Source organism: Coffea eugenioides, chromosome 5 (assembly GCF_003713205.1).
Source record: "Coffea eugenioides isolate CCC68of chromosome 5, Ceug_1.0, whole genome shotgun sequence".
NCBI lineage: Eukaryota > Viridiplantae > Streptophyta > Magnoliopsida > Gentianales > Rubiaceae > Coffea > Coffea eugenioides.
Window position 1 is genome coordinate 35340474 of NC_040039.1, and position 16024 is coordinate 35356497.

At 31.0% G+C, this 16024-nt stretch overlaps 2 long non-coding RNA genes across 3 annotated transcripts; one reads left to right on the forward strand and one right to left on the reverse strand.

Moving 5' to 3' along the window:
- Positions 1-5507: 5507 nt before the first annotated feature.
- Positions 5508-8251, reverse strand: LOC113770883. 2 transcript variants are annotated; one of them, XR_003468436.1, is made up of 3 exons: positions 8059-8251; positions 7541-7645; positions 5508-6497 (listed from the first exon to the last, which is right to left on the reverse strand). It is a non-coding gene; the product is annotated as an uncharacterized LOC113770883 (long non-coding RNA). The 2 variants fall into 2 exon arrangements; XR_003468435.1 differs by having other exon boundaries at positions 7541-7648; positions 8059-8248.
- A 2686-nt stretch (positions 8252-10937) lies between these two features.
- On the forward strand, positions 10938-15515 carry LOC113772440. Its single transcript, XR_003468543.1, has 5 exons — positions 10938-11163; positions 13107-13196; positions 14685-14774; positions 14850-14939; positions 15040-15515. It is a non-coding gene; the product is annotated as an uncharacterized LOC113772440 (long non-coding RNA).
- Positions 15516-16024: the final 509 nt, after the last annotated feature.

Sequence of the window (16024 nt, forward strand, 5' to 3'; positions counted from 1 at the left end):
TTATTTGTCTTACTTCCATTGAAATAAAAAAAAAAATTCAATTCTCATCACATAAGAATTGTACAACAACTCTAGACTCATGCAAAAACAATGACTTGTAGGTGAGTGTGAGTGGTCTTCTTTTACTGCCGTTGCTCCTACTCTTCCTCCTCCTTCTTCATCATCGTTGTCATCATCATCATCATCAAAGATAAAAATTTTAATGATTAATCTTGTGTATTTTTTACTTTTAGTTTTGGTGTATTTGGACCATATTGAATATCTTGAGATCACAATACCAAGACTAAATCACTTAACTCCATTGGACCAAAAGTATGTAGTGTTTTAATAAAGAATTACTTTTATGATAATTTGGCAATTATCTATTTTATTTCCATGCAATAAAATTCATTTTTTTGTGTCATTGAATATAGTAAACACGTTTTCTTCTAATACAATGATAGGAAAAATATAAAGTATGAGGCTAGACTACAAAATCAATGTTTCTGATATAATTTTCTAAAAATTTAAAAACAAATTTATACTTCATTAAAATGAAAACAAAACTTAAAACTTAAACTCAAGACATGCAATTAATCATGTTAGTGATTTTTCAGGTTATTCAAACTCAAATAAACATTCTACCACCAATCTATTCTCAGTTGGATGCCTCCTAGGATTAAAGGACAATTTTTTTTTTTTTTTTATTGAAGTGGGACAAATTTCATTCTTTAGGTACTAAAGTGTTCCACTTTAAAGTTTAGTGACCAGAAAAAATATTTGGGTATGGTTAAAGAGTAAAAAGAGGAATAACCATTTAATCTTGAGATATCTAACTATTTAAAAGGGGAAGTATAGTAAGTAAATAATGTTGTCCAATTGGTTAGTTATTCCATCCTTTTTCAATTTGTGATGCCTAATTCTATCTTTTTGATAGTGTGCCACTAGATTTCTTTCTATTTTTTTTTATGGATAAAAGAGTCAAGAACTAGTAGTCTATTATCAAGGGTTGGAAGTCTTTATTTCTAATACTTTAAAAAAAAAAAAAACTTTACAGTAGATTGGACTGGATTTGGAAATTGATATGCCAATTTCTTGATAAAGTGTCAAGTCTACAGTAACTGTTGTAGGAACGGAAGTATCATGGTCAAGAATTTGAGACACAAGTACCTATAAGCTCATTCGTTCCTACAATATTTGTATTTCTTGGTGATGATTTTCTCTTGGCTGCCTCTATCTCGAGAAATGCATGAAGAAAAAAATCATATAATGGCTGCCTCAATATTTGTCGTGCAATTTTCACTATCTTTTGTGCCTGATTCTATCCTGTCTGCTTATTAGTTCTTTGATCCTCTTTACTTGGTGGATGTATTGGTACATGTGTGTATGTAGGATGGAAGGTTTGTTGAATTAATGATGCCTCCAATATGCAGTCAAAGCTTTGTGTTGGAAGGTATAATTTATGTAACTGAAAGTGCGTATAAACGTGAAAGCGAGATGTTTTTATAGTCATTGGTGAGGTGGCATGGGTGTAGTTACATCTTTATCTATTTATGCTTTGTTTATGTGGCTAATGTATTTGATCTTTTGGGGATTTTGCGTGTGCATTTGTTGGACGAGATTTATTATGCACCTATTGTGCCAATTATGTTGGTCATTTACATTGAAAACTGATATGAATTTCATTTTGTAATTACGTAGTTACACATCGGACTAGTCTATTGGCTTGTTTGCTATAATAATCTCTAGCCATTATTTCATGTTGCATGAAACTGGTTATTGGTGGAATTTTTTCCCCATTCGCCATCATTATGTTTGTTAATTATTTTTTAAAATCATTTTATTTTAACTTTTTTTTATTTAGAAGTTCTTAGGAGTTCTTTTTTTCCCATTTTTAAAGTTCTTAGGAGTTCTTATTGTTTCTTTTATTTGGTCATTTTTACTACTTTGTTCAAGATAGTGTGGTTTTGATGCACTCTTAACTTTTGTTGGTTCTAAAATCCTTTTGAATAGGTAAAATATTCTTCTCTTTTATCTATTTTGTACCTTGATGTAACTATAGATGAGGAAGAAATATAAATATATATATTTGTTGTTAATTTTGTTTTAATGTTATGTTTTGATTTATATCATTTATGGTTGTAGTAAATGTCTGAGTTGTTATTGCACTTTTTATTGGTATAGTTGGTTCTTTTTTTGCTGTATTTATAGTTGGTTTCCCTTCAATTTATATAAGAGGATTATGGTACTTATTGAGTGTAACTATTTTTCTCCTCTTTTTGTTGTCTCTTTGCCACAAGCTTCAGTGAATTTTACTGTGCTATTATCTGTTATATTCTTCATGTTTTTTTGTTATGTTTTTCCTCTTTTATGTCTTAGTTTTTTCCCCTTTGTTTTATATGCCTTGGTTGTTTAAAATTTTTGTTATTTTTGTGCTCCTATTTGGTGTTTGTTAGTGTTTGTTTGTTGATTTTGTATAATATTTTTGTTGCTTACATAATTTTCATTTGTTCCATGCCTTTTGAATTATAACTTTTTAAGATTCAGGTTTACTAATGTGGTTGATATCTTGTTTTTCCTTTTGTTTAGAATTTTTTCTGTATTTTTATTGTTCAAGGTAAGTACTGGTTCAACTATTGTTCTGTATTGATTGCTTTTTAACTTTGGAAAAGACATATTCTTCATTTTTTTTTTATATAAACGTTTTTTTTTATATTTTTGTTTGTATTTCAATTATGATTTCTTTTAAAAGAATGAATAGTTTTTTTAAAGATATTAGTGCTTTTTTGTTTAATTATCTGTGAAGTCCTTTTGCATTCATTTTATGCTCTTAACAGGTATATTTGTTTTGTGATTGTTTTTTGATGTTTATCTTTTGATGTTTTTATTTGTGATAAATTATCAATAATTATAATAGGTCAAAAGAGGAAATTTGTGTGATAAGGAACAATGGTTGGAAAAAAACCGTCATAATCGAGAAAGATAAGCAACTCTTCCAAATAAAAAGGGGTAGAATTATTAATAAAGAATCATCTCTCGCGTTTAAGGACTAAACTGATGAAAGAATTCAGATCAACCTTGCAGTGTTATTAATACTATTGAATTAGGTACTGTTATTAATGTTATCGAATTAGACAGAATTATTAGAGAATCCATTTCTCATTGTGACATACTTATTAAGTAGATTGCTATAACTGTTGTAACTGAATAGACAATGATGTCAGAGGTGAGATTTTTCTCTTAATTCTATTTACTTATTTATTATTGTGTTTAATTGTGTTGATATACATATTTATTTATGTGATTATATGTGAAAAATATGTGTGTATATATTTATGTATAATATAGATGAATATTGATTCCTATATAATTTAATTTTTCTGGTTATCTTGGTCTTATTAAATGCCATAAAAACTGTCTTTAGCAAATTTTGATGTTGTTAGAAATATAGCAATGACTATGTATACTATGCATAATGATTATATAGATTGACATATCATGGTTGTCTATATAATTTGCCTGATTAATTAGACAATGATTAATTTTTTAAATTTGATTATTAGTTATTTGATTGTTTCAGATGTCCAAATGCATCCTTTGTTGATTCCAAATACATTATTATCTAATACTATTCAGAATATAGAGATGCTGATAGATCTATGATAAAATAATTAGCAATTTTGATGTCATTCTTGATTACTTAAAAGACAAAATAATGAGTGTTTTTTATGTTATTGTTAATACACAATATTTTCAGATATGCAAAATATGTTTCAATGAGTACAAATACACCAATGTCTGAGATGAGATTGATTTCTGGTATTCATCTAATTAAACAATATATGTTATTATTGTGTTTTCTATTATGTTTTATATAATTTACAAAGATTGTGTTAATTAAAATCCTTAGGTCTGGTATTTTATGTATTTTATTTTAATATATTTAAGAAAAAAATTAAGAAATAAAAAAAAAGTTAAAAAAACTCACCAGTATGATAGAATACATAGATACATTTATTACAAATAATCCTTAGGTAACCAAACTTTATCACATATGCATACACACACACACATAAACATACACACAATGAAACATATCTATATGTATACAAATACATACTTATACACACACATATATAAAACTCCTGTGCACTAATAAAACCTCCTATAAATATCATCTAATGCAATCTTTCATAACATAACAATTACTCTTTCTTATATGCATATCTACTAAATTTTTACTTCCCTTTATACAACATGAATAACTATTATATATTCCAACCTCTTCAACTACAACAAACTCCAACACACTCGTCAGGTGTCCAACATTGCACACCGCGCAGTGGTAATATTGCCCAACATTGCTAGTTAGGTGTCCGTAAAGATCGAATTATGAAGAGGATATGCTAACTGCAAAAGACTAAAAAACATAATTTTAAAAAAATGCCTAGGAAATACCAAAGCCATAGGCTTTTTGGACAATTATGAAGCGAATGACTTTTTTTTTTTATGCAATAGCTTGACATGAAGCCAGTTCAACACATTACGGCAAAGGCTTAACATATTTGTATGCCCCATACATAAACTAATTAAATAAGTAAGAAACTATTTAGTAATCTTACAAGCCTTGAGACCACGACCTAACAAAACACTAAACTAACATCAATGCCTTTTCGAACTATTTCTAAATAAACGTTTTTCTTTCTGTTCATCATGTTCAACAAAAATACTCTCAAAACTAAAAAAAACTCTCAAAAAAAATTGCTCCTTTACCTGTCATAGAAAATAAAAATTGCCAAATAAAATAAGTAATCTTCTAGTAATGTCTAGCAAAAAAATGTGTGGGGTTACAGTTAATAAAAGTCCAACCTTAAGTTTTCATGACTATTTACAACTTGAAAGGAATTTTGGATCCCTTTCTTAATTTGATTTTCCTTTTTGCCCCAACTTATTAAAATATTCTATCATTGATGAAAAGTTTTTCGAAATATTCTCAAAGTTTGCAGTAAAAACTTGAGTATGGCCTGTTAAACATGTTATTCAGTTTTATTAGTCTTATTTTTGCCTCCTCTAACCTACACGTAGGTCACAGCTCAGGAAATCGTGCAATGAAGGTTTGATTTTCTTTACCTCATTAATTAAAAAGCATAATCCACTGGGCCTGGTAGTTCTAAATCAATTAGTATCCACGTATTATACATGTAATGGAAGTGCGAAGGCCCCAATGTCACTAGCATGCATTGCCTAATAGCCACCTGATCAAGCTGCGCACGGAGATGCCTAGCATCACAAATGTATACAAGAACAATGAAGAAAATTTTAGTGAAAACAGAAACACATTTCCCGATTGCCTTTGCATAAAAATCCGCTTACATAGTCTCAACTAAAAGTGTCTGTAATACAATGGATAAAAATAGGCGGTAATGGGTAATAGCTTAACTACCATGAGCTAAAATAACATCAGAAGAGAAAATAACAGCAAACAAATGACAAGATGTTGCAAGCAATTACACAAACACTCACACAGAAGCAGAGAATATTGGATTCTTCGAATCAAGATGACAACAAAAGAGTCCATATGCAAAACAACAAACAAGAGCATAAAGTGCTCCAAACACATATTGAAAGCATCCTTACACCAAAAAAATAGCAAGCTACATCTCGAAAGAGGCTAGGCAACATAAAAAGTAACAACAGTAAACTTGACAGAAGTGGTTTTCCTAATATGATCAGATGAATGCTTAATATAGCACAAAAGCCTCTTTCCTTTGACCTCATTAGCAACGTGATAGCTCAATCTAGCATGTTGCAGAAAGAGAAGAATCAAACAACATCATTAGCATAAACGGAATCATAGATGCAAACATAGCAGAGGTATAAAAAAAACCAAGCTACACTACATCTTGTTCATCGAGTGCATAAAGATGAAAAGCAGTAAGACCAATAAGGCGCACAGCTTCATCGCCAATAACCAGAATATTCATAGAGTCAGAGTCATCTTTAATTGACAGAGCAATATAGACCCTGCAATCAACAGCAATCATGCATAAAGCTAGACCAACATCATGGACAAATAGTAGCAGGAGAACAATAGAACAAGAATATCTAGGGAAAATATACATTTCTCGACCACAACACTTGCACACAATCCCCAAAGTATCGGCAAAATCATAAGGCTGGTGACAGTGAGGACAGGCAAGAAACCACAAGCGGTCCATCCGAAGCCAAACCCGCACCTCTCCTCTAATCCAAGCAGTGCCCCCAGCCTTCAAATTCCAAGGCAAAAAAACTACTAAACACAGGTGCAAAAAGAAAGAAAAATAAGCAATATAGAAAAACATAGCCAAAGATTCTATTACAAATTTTGTGGAACAAGCAAAATCAGATATGGGAGTGAGAACAGGATCGCGAACAGGCGAGAGAAGCTGAAATAGATTATTGAAACTGTTCTCATAAACCTCTCACAACAGATTCCTTCCTCTTTGCGGCTCAGCCATATCAACACTCACTTCAACATTCTACAGCAAAAAAATCAGAAGCATAGTCATAAACTGCATAAGTATGAGTAACCAAATGTATTTCTAGTCTGCACACACTACTTATTCACAGCCAAAATTCAAACCATTGGCTATCTTACAATAATCAATTTAACAGTAAATCACATCCCTAATCAAACAAGATGAATGCCTAACACATGATCACCTAGCCTGACATTCTGAGGCCATGAAAACAGAGACATAAGCATAAACTACATAAGTATGAATAATCAAACAAAGATCATAAACATGAAAAGCAGCCAAACTAATCAATCTTTGGGCTCCATTCTAAAAAAGCAAAAAATTCACAGAGCTTAAATCAGGAAAAATCTCTTTTAGACAAAAAAATAATTGTCAGATTGCATAAAAAAGATTAGTCCCACAATGCAAACCATACACAAAACCAGAGCAATCACTAACTCATATCATTTTTTCACAATCCAAATTGTATTCATTGAATAAAAAGAGAGAAACACAAAAAATTTCAGTTTTATACAAAACCAACAGATAAGAAGCACAAAATTTCCTTCACATATCACAACTTCAAAACCAAAAGCAATCCAAAACGAAACAAAATAAAAAACTGCAATAAAGATTTCATCCTCATCAATCAAGTCCTACAACCACCAAAGCAAAATATCTTAAAAAAAAAAAGAAAAAAGAACCTAAAATGCACAGAAATGAGAAAAGAAGAAGGAACCAAGCAAAGTCAAGCTCACTAAAAATCAACTACTTGAAGTTGTCCCACAATTTCTTTGGCCTAAAAATGATACAAAAAGAAAAAAAAGGACGATTAAGACTGAGTTAGGTAAGATATAATTCTTTTCCCCCTGGAATAGGGACAAATTTTACCTACGCAAAGAGAAAGGGGGGAAGGGGTGGGAGATTTAACCTTCCTTTTAGGGGGTAAATTTTACCACTTGTCAATTTTAGAGTAGGTCTTGAAAAAGAAGAGAAAAAACATATGATTCAGAACAAGACGAAAAGAAACGTAAAAAAAAAAAAGAAGAGGAAATCCCAGTTACCATTCTGTAGCAATCCCAATTAAAACAGAAGCAAGACCACACCCCGCGCTGAACATCGGATTCTTAAATATATAAAGCCAAAATTCCGAGGTGGAGCTCATGGATCTGCTGCAGGGGAAAATATCATAATAATACCATCAACAAATATACAGTAGCAGTAACCAAAAAAATATAGAAATCAACAAACTATAGTAACCCAAGATATCAACTCAGGAAAGAAAATACAACAAACCAAGTCGTAAAAAACCACCAAATCAGTCCAAATGCAACCAAAAAAGAAAAGAGGATTAAACAAGAAACAGAACCGCTAAGTCACCAGTTCTAAGTTCAAATCAGAACACTAAAACCACAAATTAGAACCTAAGCTCAATTTAATGGAAGAAAAAAAGGAACAAAAGGAAAAAAAAAAGAGCAAGATCTGATGAAAAGAGATGGATTAAAGAAATGAAGAGAAGAAGAGGCCAGTCTATCTATGTTATCGGAGAGCAAATGCAATGGTGAGGAAGAAAAGAGATTACCGGCAACGGTAAGGAAGATGAGAAAGACGAGCCATCTGCCAAGTTTTGGAAAGACCTGGACCACAATTGAGATGGGATGATGAGATCCTTTTTGACTATTGCTTCAAGGGTCCTAAAATGCAGAATACAAATAACGAGTCTATCTATGTAAAAATGCACAATACAAAAGATAAGATAATGAGGGTTAATGAAATCACGCGAGAACCACCAAATCCTTTGGCTTTTTTTATTACTTATATGTAGTTGAGTTTGCAAAATATACAACAAAATCCAACCGCTCTTCAATTTTTCAATTATTTGATTACTCAATGAAACAATCATACTCTTGAATTTGCTGAATTGAGGAATGAAACATTTGAACTACTCAAATGCATGCACTAGACCCCTACATGGGCCATAATGCTCCAATCTCCCCTCTACATTCATTATCATATCCCAATTTTAGAAGCACTATCAGTATAGGCTGAAGCAAGCTTGCATGAAGAGAGAAGAAGGTGATCCCAAGCTTAGCAACAATAAATTGATGTATCCAACCATTATTATGCAAAAATCTAAATAAAGTTGAAACAAGAATTTTACTAATTTATATATACAATTGAACATATAACTATTATTGTATGTATAACAAAAATTAATTAATTCATTATCCAAAATATACTCAATAATAAACAAACTAATATATGCACATGAAAAACAACAAAAATATTGCTATACCTAAAAAAAAGATCAGTTTCTTTTTCTAATTGCATTGAACTATTAAAGCTTAATTATAAACTTGCATTATAACACAAAATAATTGCACAAAAAAAAAGAATCTAATATATTTTGATTATAACCATATCTTTTCCCTCTATTTCTTTACTAATAACATTCATCCATATATAGGCATAATAAAAACAACATATTGATGCACATATAAACCATTAAAGCACATACCACCCATTTTACAATTCTTGCTACACATATAATCTATTAAAATCTCTGCCTTCAGTAATCTCACATATTTACTTTTTATTTAAATAAAAAATACCCGTGTCGAATCTCTGCAATTAATAGTAATAAATGCATCAAAACTGTCGACACTAGTTCCATAGAGTTTCTCACATCCAAATTAAAACATTAGCTTTATACTGTCCATCAAACAAATCAAACCCTATGAATTACCTTTCACATGAACAAAGAAAGACTTTGCTGTTGTCAAAATTCGGAATAGAGCAATTAAAGGAACACATTACAGAGATCAAAGGTATATAATCTTTGCTTTCAATATTCAGTAATTTAGATTCAAAATATATTGCACACTATTCTTATAATATTTTCTTCAAAATTTTTTCCTATTCTCACAGTTTCTATACTCTTTAAAATGAAGCACAATATTTTCCTTCAGTGTTCATCAAGTAAGTCCTCAAAATTTTTTAATTCTTACTTTTCCTTACTAATTATTATTTCCATTCATTAGTAAATTTTTTGTTTTAATTAAATAAGTATAAATATAATGATTTTTTAAAACACACTATACTATACTATATATATATCATACTAATTACACTAATATATTTTTCCTACACCAAATATAACAATAAATAATATATATTAATTTTGATATTAATATGGAACATCAAAATATTTCAATTTTCTTACCCAATACCAAAATAAAACACAAATAGACTACACAATGACCAATATAAAAACTTAAACCATTTTAAAAAATGCATAATTTGCTAATGTATTTACTTTTTTTTAATAGGAATATCATTATACCTAAATCAATGGAAGTGAAAATGCATTGTGTTAATTGTAGTCTTAATACTAAAATTAGATATAGGGTTAATAGCTGTAATATTTTGAAGATCATTTTTTCGTTAGAATTTTCTACAATTGCATTTATAATATTTTTGTTTCTATATGATGAAAAAAATATTTAATTTAAAAATAATAAAAAAATAGATAAAAATAATATGAATTAAATATGAAACAAAAAGAAGACACATAGTAACAATTAGCTGCTTTTATTATATACATTATTCATTACATTTAATTAGCATACACCTAGACATTTATACTACTATTATTCATTATCCTTTTTATGCGAACCAAGGAGCTTTTGTGCCAACCATAATAGTACTTTAAAAATGTCCCATAAAAAAATCATCACAAAGTTTTTCAAAACTTTATATTATGCATGCCTTGCTATTTTACCATTTCTAGGCTGACACATTCATCCAATGCTCTATTATTGTTTATTTCATACTTTTTAAAAATAACCATAAAAACATATATTTCAACCATAGTTATTGAACCCGCCCCAGGAGGAACCCGGCAAAAGAGATGGGTCAGCAGGTTACTGGTTTAACTAGTGGGTGAGTGGTACCACCAGTGGATCACTAAATATATTTAAATATTATGTCTCATAATTTTTTATATGGTTGAAATTATAAATTATGCTATAATAAATGCTCGATCACTACAAGGAAAGATAGCCTTTTGTGACTTGTAATATTGTGGGAGTCATAAATACAAAACTTTTTATGACACCACTAAGCATGTCACATAAGAGAGGATAAAACTACGTGGTTTAGTAACCTTTTGTGACCAGCACCCATTCAGGTCATAAAAAATCCAGCTTTATCTATTTTTTTTGGTAAGTCAAAAAAAATCCAACAATAGAAATAAAGTTTCAAATTTTCACTTACCAAAATTTTCACTTGTAAAAAGCCAATGAATTTCAAAATGAAAACAATGGATGATTGGTTTTTAGATGACAACTAATGAACAATCAATTATTACTTTGCCCATGACTTCTTTGCCCATGATTACTGCTTCAAAAGACCAAAAAATAGAAATAAAGTATCAAACTCTTTGTTTCTGAAGCATTTCTTCTCCCCTCTTTCAATTTGTTGTTCTGTGTTTTGCCTTTTCCTTTCCCTCCGTATTAATCTCCATATCAACCTCTGTCAATTTTTCTCTTCTTCCCTCTTAACATTTTCCAATTTTCCTTCGACGAATTTCACTTTGACTTGAGCTGAAACCATTGCAATGGGCGTTTGGAAATTTTGTTTAATCTGAGAATTTTCCAGAATCTGGATAAGGATCGAGATTCTTCAGGTTTTTAAGCTCATTTTTTATTAATCTTTTTTTGTTTGTTTTGCTTTTTTTTTTTTCCAAGAATTTTAGACTGTTTTTCTTTACTTTTAATCACATTCTAAATTTGTAAAATAGGAATTTGTTATTTCCTCACAATTCATTTTTTTTTTGGATTTTTTAGTTCGATGATCTTGTTTGTTTATTTTCCTAATAAATTGATGAAATTAGATTTTTTCAAAAAAACTGATGTTATGAAACTAGGTCTTCGATGCATGCACAAAAAATTAGGTTTAGTAGAAATTCGGTCTTGGATCATGTGTATGAAATTAGGCTGCCAATGAAATCATGAGCTCGTATTAGTTATTTTTTATTTATTATTTTTTTAATAGTGAGTGCAGGTTTATTTGCATAAACTTGATAAGCTACCTCTGTTGACTACTCTATAAATTTATACTTCTAATTTCTGTTGGATGGATATCTTAAAGTCGGATTGATCAATTTGAGTGATTTCTCTAAGTTTAGTTATTAAGAACATTTGAATACTACTTTTTGAATAAGTGTATTTGTGTAATGAATGTTGAACTAATGAGAGCTTAGGGAGCATCTTACTATCCCATATATTTATTTTCCTACAATCTGTTCTCTTTTTACCAATACATAGCGAATTTCCAATTTTGAAGTTGTCTCTAGGTTAAAAAAGAAAAAACACAGACACAGGTTAGTACGGGTTACCCTTGAATCATAGTTAGTTCCACATTTGGGCTGATGATTTGGATTTTTAGTCCTGAACAAAAATGAACTTGGCATGAATGCAATTGCATCCTAATGCACTTTCTAGCCAATTCATAATTTAGTGCGCACCAATGAATCGAAATTGAGAATCTTATGTCTAAATTTGTTTGCCTTTTGCCTTAATCAATATAAAGTTCTTTTTTACTTATGTTTTCTTCTTTGATGGTTTGGTATTCAGTCGTATTTACCTCAATATTATAATTCTTTAGGGCTTATAAAAAGTTGTCTTCCATTGGTGCATGGGAGAACACAAAAAAAGCATAAGTAGAGGTGGAACTAAAACTGATTGGTGTAAAGGCTTTCGTGCTGTTAATTTCTTAGGAGGGAGTCATTTAGCTGCCTTAACTCTAGTAATTTGTTCAAATTAAGCTGATTCCTACCTTTTCAACTAAACTATTTTGGGCACTCTAAATATCTTAGCTTAATTTCAGTCAAAAAATACCTTTACAAGAATATGAACAGTGCTTAATATCAAAATTTGGAGTACCTTTTTAATATTTTTCAGAGAAGCTAAGCCTGAACAAGCCATGATACATGCTTCTTCTTTCATATTATATAAGCAAAGCAATGATGAGGGCCTTGGAATGTGGTAGCTCTTGTTTAGACATGTGTAACCATTCGTCGTGCATGAATGAGTAGGAAGAATATGAAATATGAAATATGAATTCTTGGAATTTGGCTAATAGTCAAAAGAGATTGACATTTCAAATGATATTCTGTATGAAATTCATTTGATTTTATAGTGTAATTTCAGGGTGTATGTTCTTTTGACGTATGGTTGTTGTCCTTTAGGATGGATTTGCTTTGCTTAGTATGCTTTTATGACTAATATAAAGGGACTATATGTTTGATGGAGCTTGGGTCAAATATGAATGCATCATTGGGGAAAAAGATCCACAAAATTGATTCAGCTTTAGTAATTGCTTAATCTAATAGTTCTTGGTGGGATGTAGAAGGATATCAATGTTGCGGTAGGAGTAGAGTTTGTAATCTAAAATTCATCAAGAACATTTGTTTTTGCTGGTTTATGGGTTACATCATATTTGCAATCCTTTTTTTTTTGTTTTATGCTTGCATATTGAAAATAACAACTCTATATTTAATACTTATGGTAATTTTGCTATATTTAATACTTATGCCTTATGCTTACATTGATTTACCTTCATTTTTAGATTGAACAGGACAAATTAAAGTGCTGGAATTTCATATACTTGGGTGGTCATCCCGACTCATATCTAACTACCTAAGAGAGTTCTGTACTGGTAAGTTCTGTACTAGTGTGTTTATTACCTAATTAATAATTTCAGCTTGTTAACTGATCAAAATTCAGTTCCATGTTATTGCACACAAAGTTTTTATTTCGAAGATTTGGTCCACAATTCTTGTTCTGGTTAATTTCTTTGAACATACAAAATTTCTTATGCCATGTCCAAGATGATAGAGCACTGCATATTCTGGTCTATGTCAAATTTGGAATCAATCATGAGGCCTTTTTTTGTTTGTCTGGGATTTGGATGTGGTATTGCTGCAGTTGTCTAGGATTTGCTATCATGGGCGGTTAAAAAAGAGCAAAAAGCATCACTATGGCTGATGTGATACATAATTAGGGAAGTGCACTTTTCTCTAATGCTTCTATATCTCAACCTATTTAGCATCATGTGATTAGATCTCAGTCTCAATCGAAGATGCTTACACTTCAAGTTGGACTTATGCATAGCCAATTATAATCATTTTCCCAGGCCTCATCTGGAAATGACAATAATAATCTAGGTATGGAAAAAAGTTTCAAATCAGGTTCAACATCTTTTTTTGTGTTTCTAGAGGATGTGTGATATAAAATGGCTGATTACAAAATTTTCACTTCTATGTGAATGGTTCAATCTGAAAATACTAAACAGGAGCTAGCACAAGTGCAAGTGCATCCTCAATGAATGAGATGAATGAGAATAAAGGTGTAAGGGGTCCAGCTAAACAGTCCAACAAATGGAAAACAAAAGAGAAGCATATTGTGTATTTAACTGAGGATGGAGAGATTGTAGGACCAGTTGAAGGGTCATTATATAGTAACCTTGGAATCTTGGCCTGAAATGGCTATAGGGTATCTTTGACTTACCCGTCTTGGATAGAAGTGTATTCTAGATGATCTTTGGAGGGAGGTGCAGGTCAGTTTAGTTGTTGCTTTAAAAATGTGTGAATTTTCAAGTCTTTAGATAAATATCTATTTAATAACATATTTTATATAGGTCAATACTGATTTGCCAAATGAAACTAGATAATTGATTTTAAGTATTGGCATTAAGTGAAAGAATTGGAAATACCGAGTGAAGCAAATGTATCTAGCAAACAAAGACAATATTGAGAGAATAGCACAAGTACCTGATGAAAGGATTGAACCTCAACAATGGAAGTTCTTGATTTCATATTGGAGAAAGGAGAAAATTCAGGTTATTTTAATGTTCAGCTTTTGACTCACATTTTAGAGTAAATAGCTTATGTGTACATGATTAGTAGTATGATAACAAATCTATGCAAGCAACTACTATTAACAAGTAATTTATGTGTACATGATTGCAAACATGTAAAAAAGAAATAATTTGGAGCAGAATATGGTTATTTTATAAGTTAATTACTAGTTTACAATGTATTATGACTATTGCTATTGAAAATCTATGCTGAAAACTACAATCTTTATCACATTCTAATATTTTTCTATTATTTTCCCGTTGGCATTAAATTGGATGATCATGTAGGCACTTGCAAGGAGAAACAAAGATAGTAGGACAAAATTGTATTTTCCTCGTAGGACGGGAAGGACTAGCTTCAAGAATATAAACAGAAAGGTACCTTGTTAGCTGTTGAATTTCATGTTCTCTATGCATTTGCAAATGGTGTTCTAAATCATGCTAGTGGCCTAGATGGAAGTCGAAGGTATGGATACATCTCTTGTGAGCCTTTTTTGTGTTACATGTGAGCCTGCCAAAGATGAAGATACACGTAATCTAATTGTAAGATTACCTATTCTTTTGTCATCATTTTCTTGTTTTTTTTGTCAGCAGTGACATTGTTTATTCTTATGGATTTCATGTTTTAATGAATTGCTTGTAGACACAACTTAAAGACAGCTTGTATCAAGTGCTTGAGGAAGAGCAAACTGAGACATTCAAGAACAATGTGTGGGTTGAGCATAGGGGGCTGGACACACGAGGTTACGTTAGACACATGGGGAAGTATACCTCTGTGACCCAAAGGCATGTACCAATGAATGATAGGAAGGCAATTATTCAAGAAATCAAAAATCAGATTGTTGAGGAGGTACGAGAGGAAGTATTATAGCAAGTTAGAGGAATGACACCGCATCAATCGAGAGAAGAGATAAGAGCAGATTTTAGTGCACAGTTTGAGTATATGCAGAAAACCATTAGTTTCTTAATGTCACATTTGGATGTCAATGCCTTACACATGTTTCCAGATTGGATTTTTGGTGCTTTTCCTAGTCGACAGGTAACGAAATTTGAGAAAGTTGTCATGGTTGTATTTCATTTCATTGATGCATCTAATATAAACTAATATCTTGAAGGGTCCAGCTGAGTCTACTAATTAAGGAGGATTAAACTTGTGATAGATTTGGTAAGTACTTTTGGCTTTTCTCTTCCCTTCTTCATGACTTTGTTGCTGAAACTTGCATAGAGTATTGGGTGAACGAATGAGTAGTTGATCATTCCAATGTGGCAATCGCATTGTTTATATGCTCTTCGCATAAAAAGAGCATTTCAGAGCTTTGAGTTGATGCAAATCACAAATAGATTCCTGGGAAATCCCTCATGATTTTTGAAGCCTTTTTTAGTTTCACAAATTACTAGTTTTTGTATATCAGGAAAGCCGTTAAAGACCTCCCTGTTGCAACTTGCTGTTCTGATTGCTGCAAGTGTTTGAAGATTATGTAAAACCAATGATTTCCTTGCATGATATCTTCTACTTTCTCAAGATCAGGCAAATAACTAGCTGCACTCAATTTGAGATGCCTTAACTGAGACATCAGCCAAATCTCTAGCAGCAAAGTTGGGTACTTTTTCAATATCTTGCTTGTCCA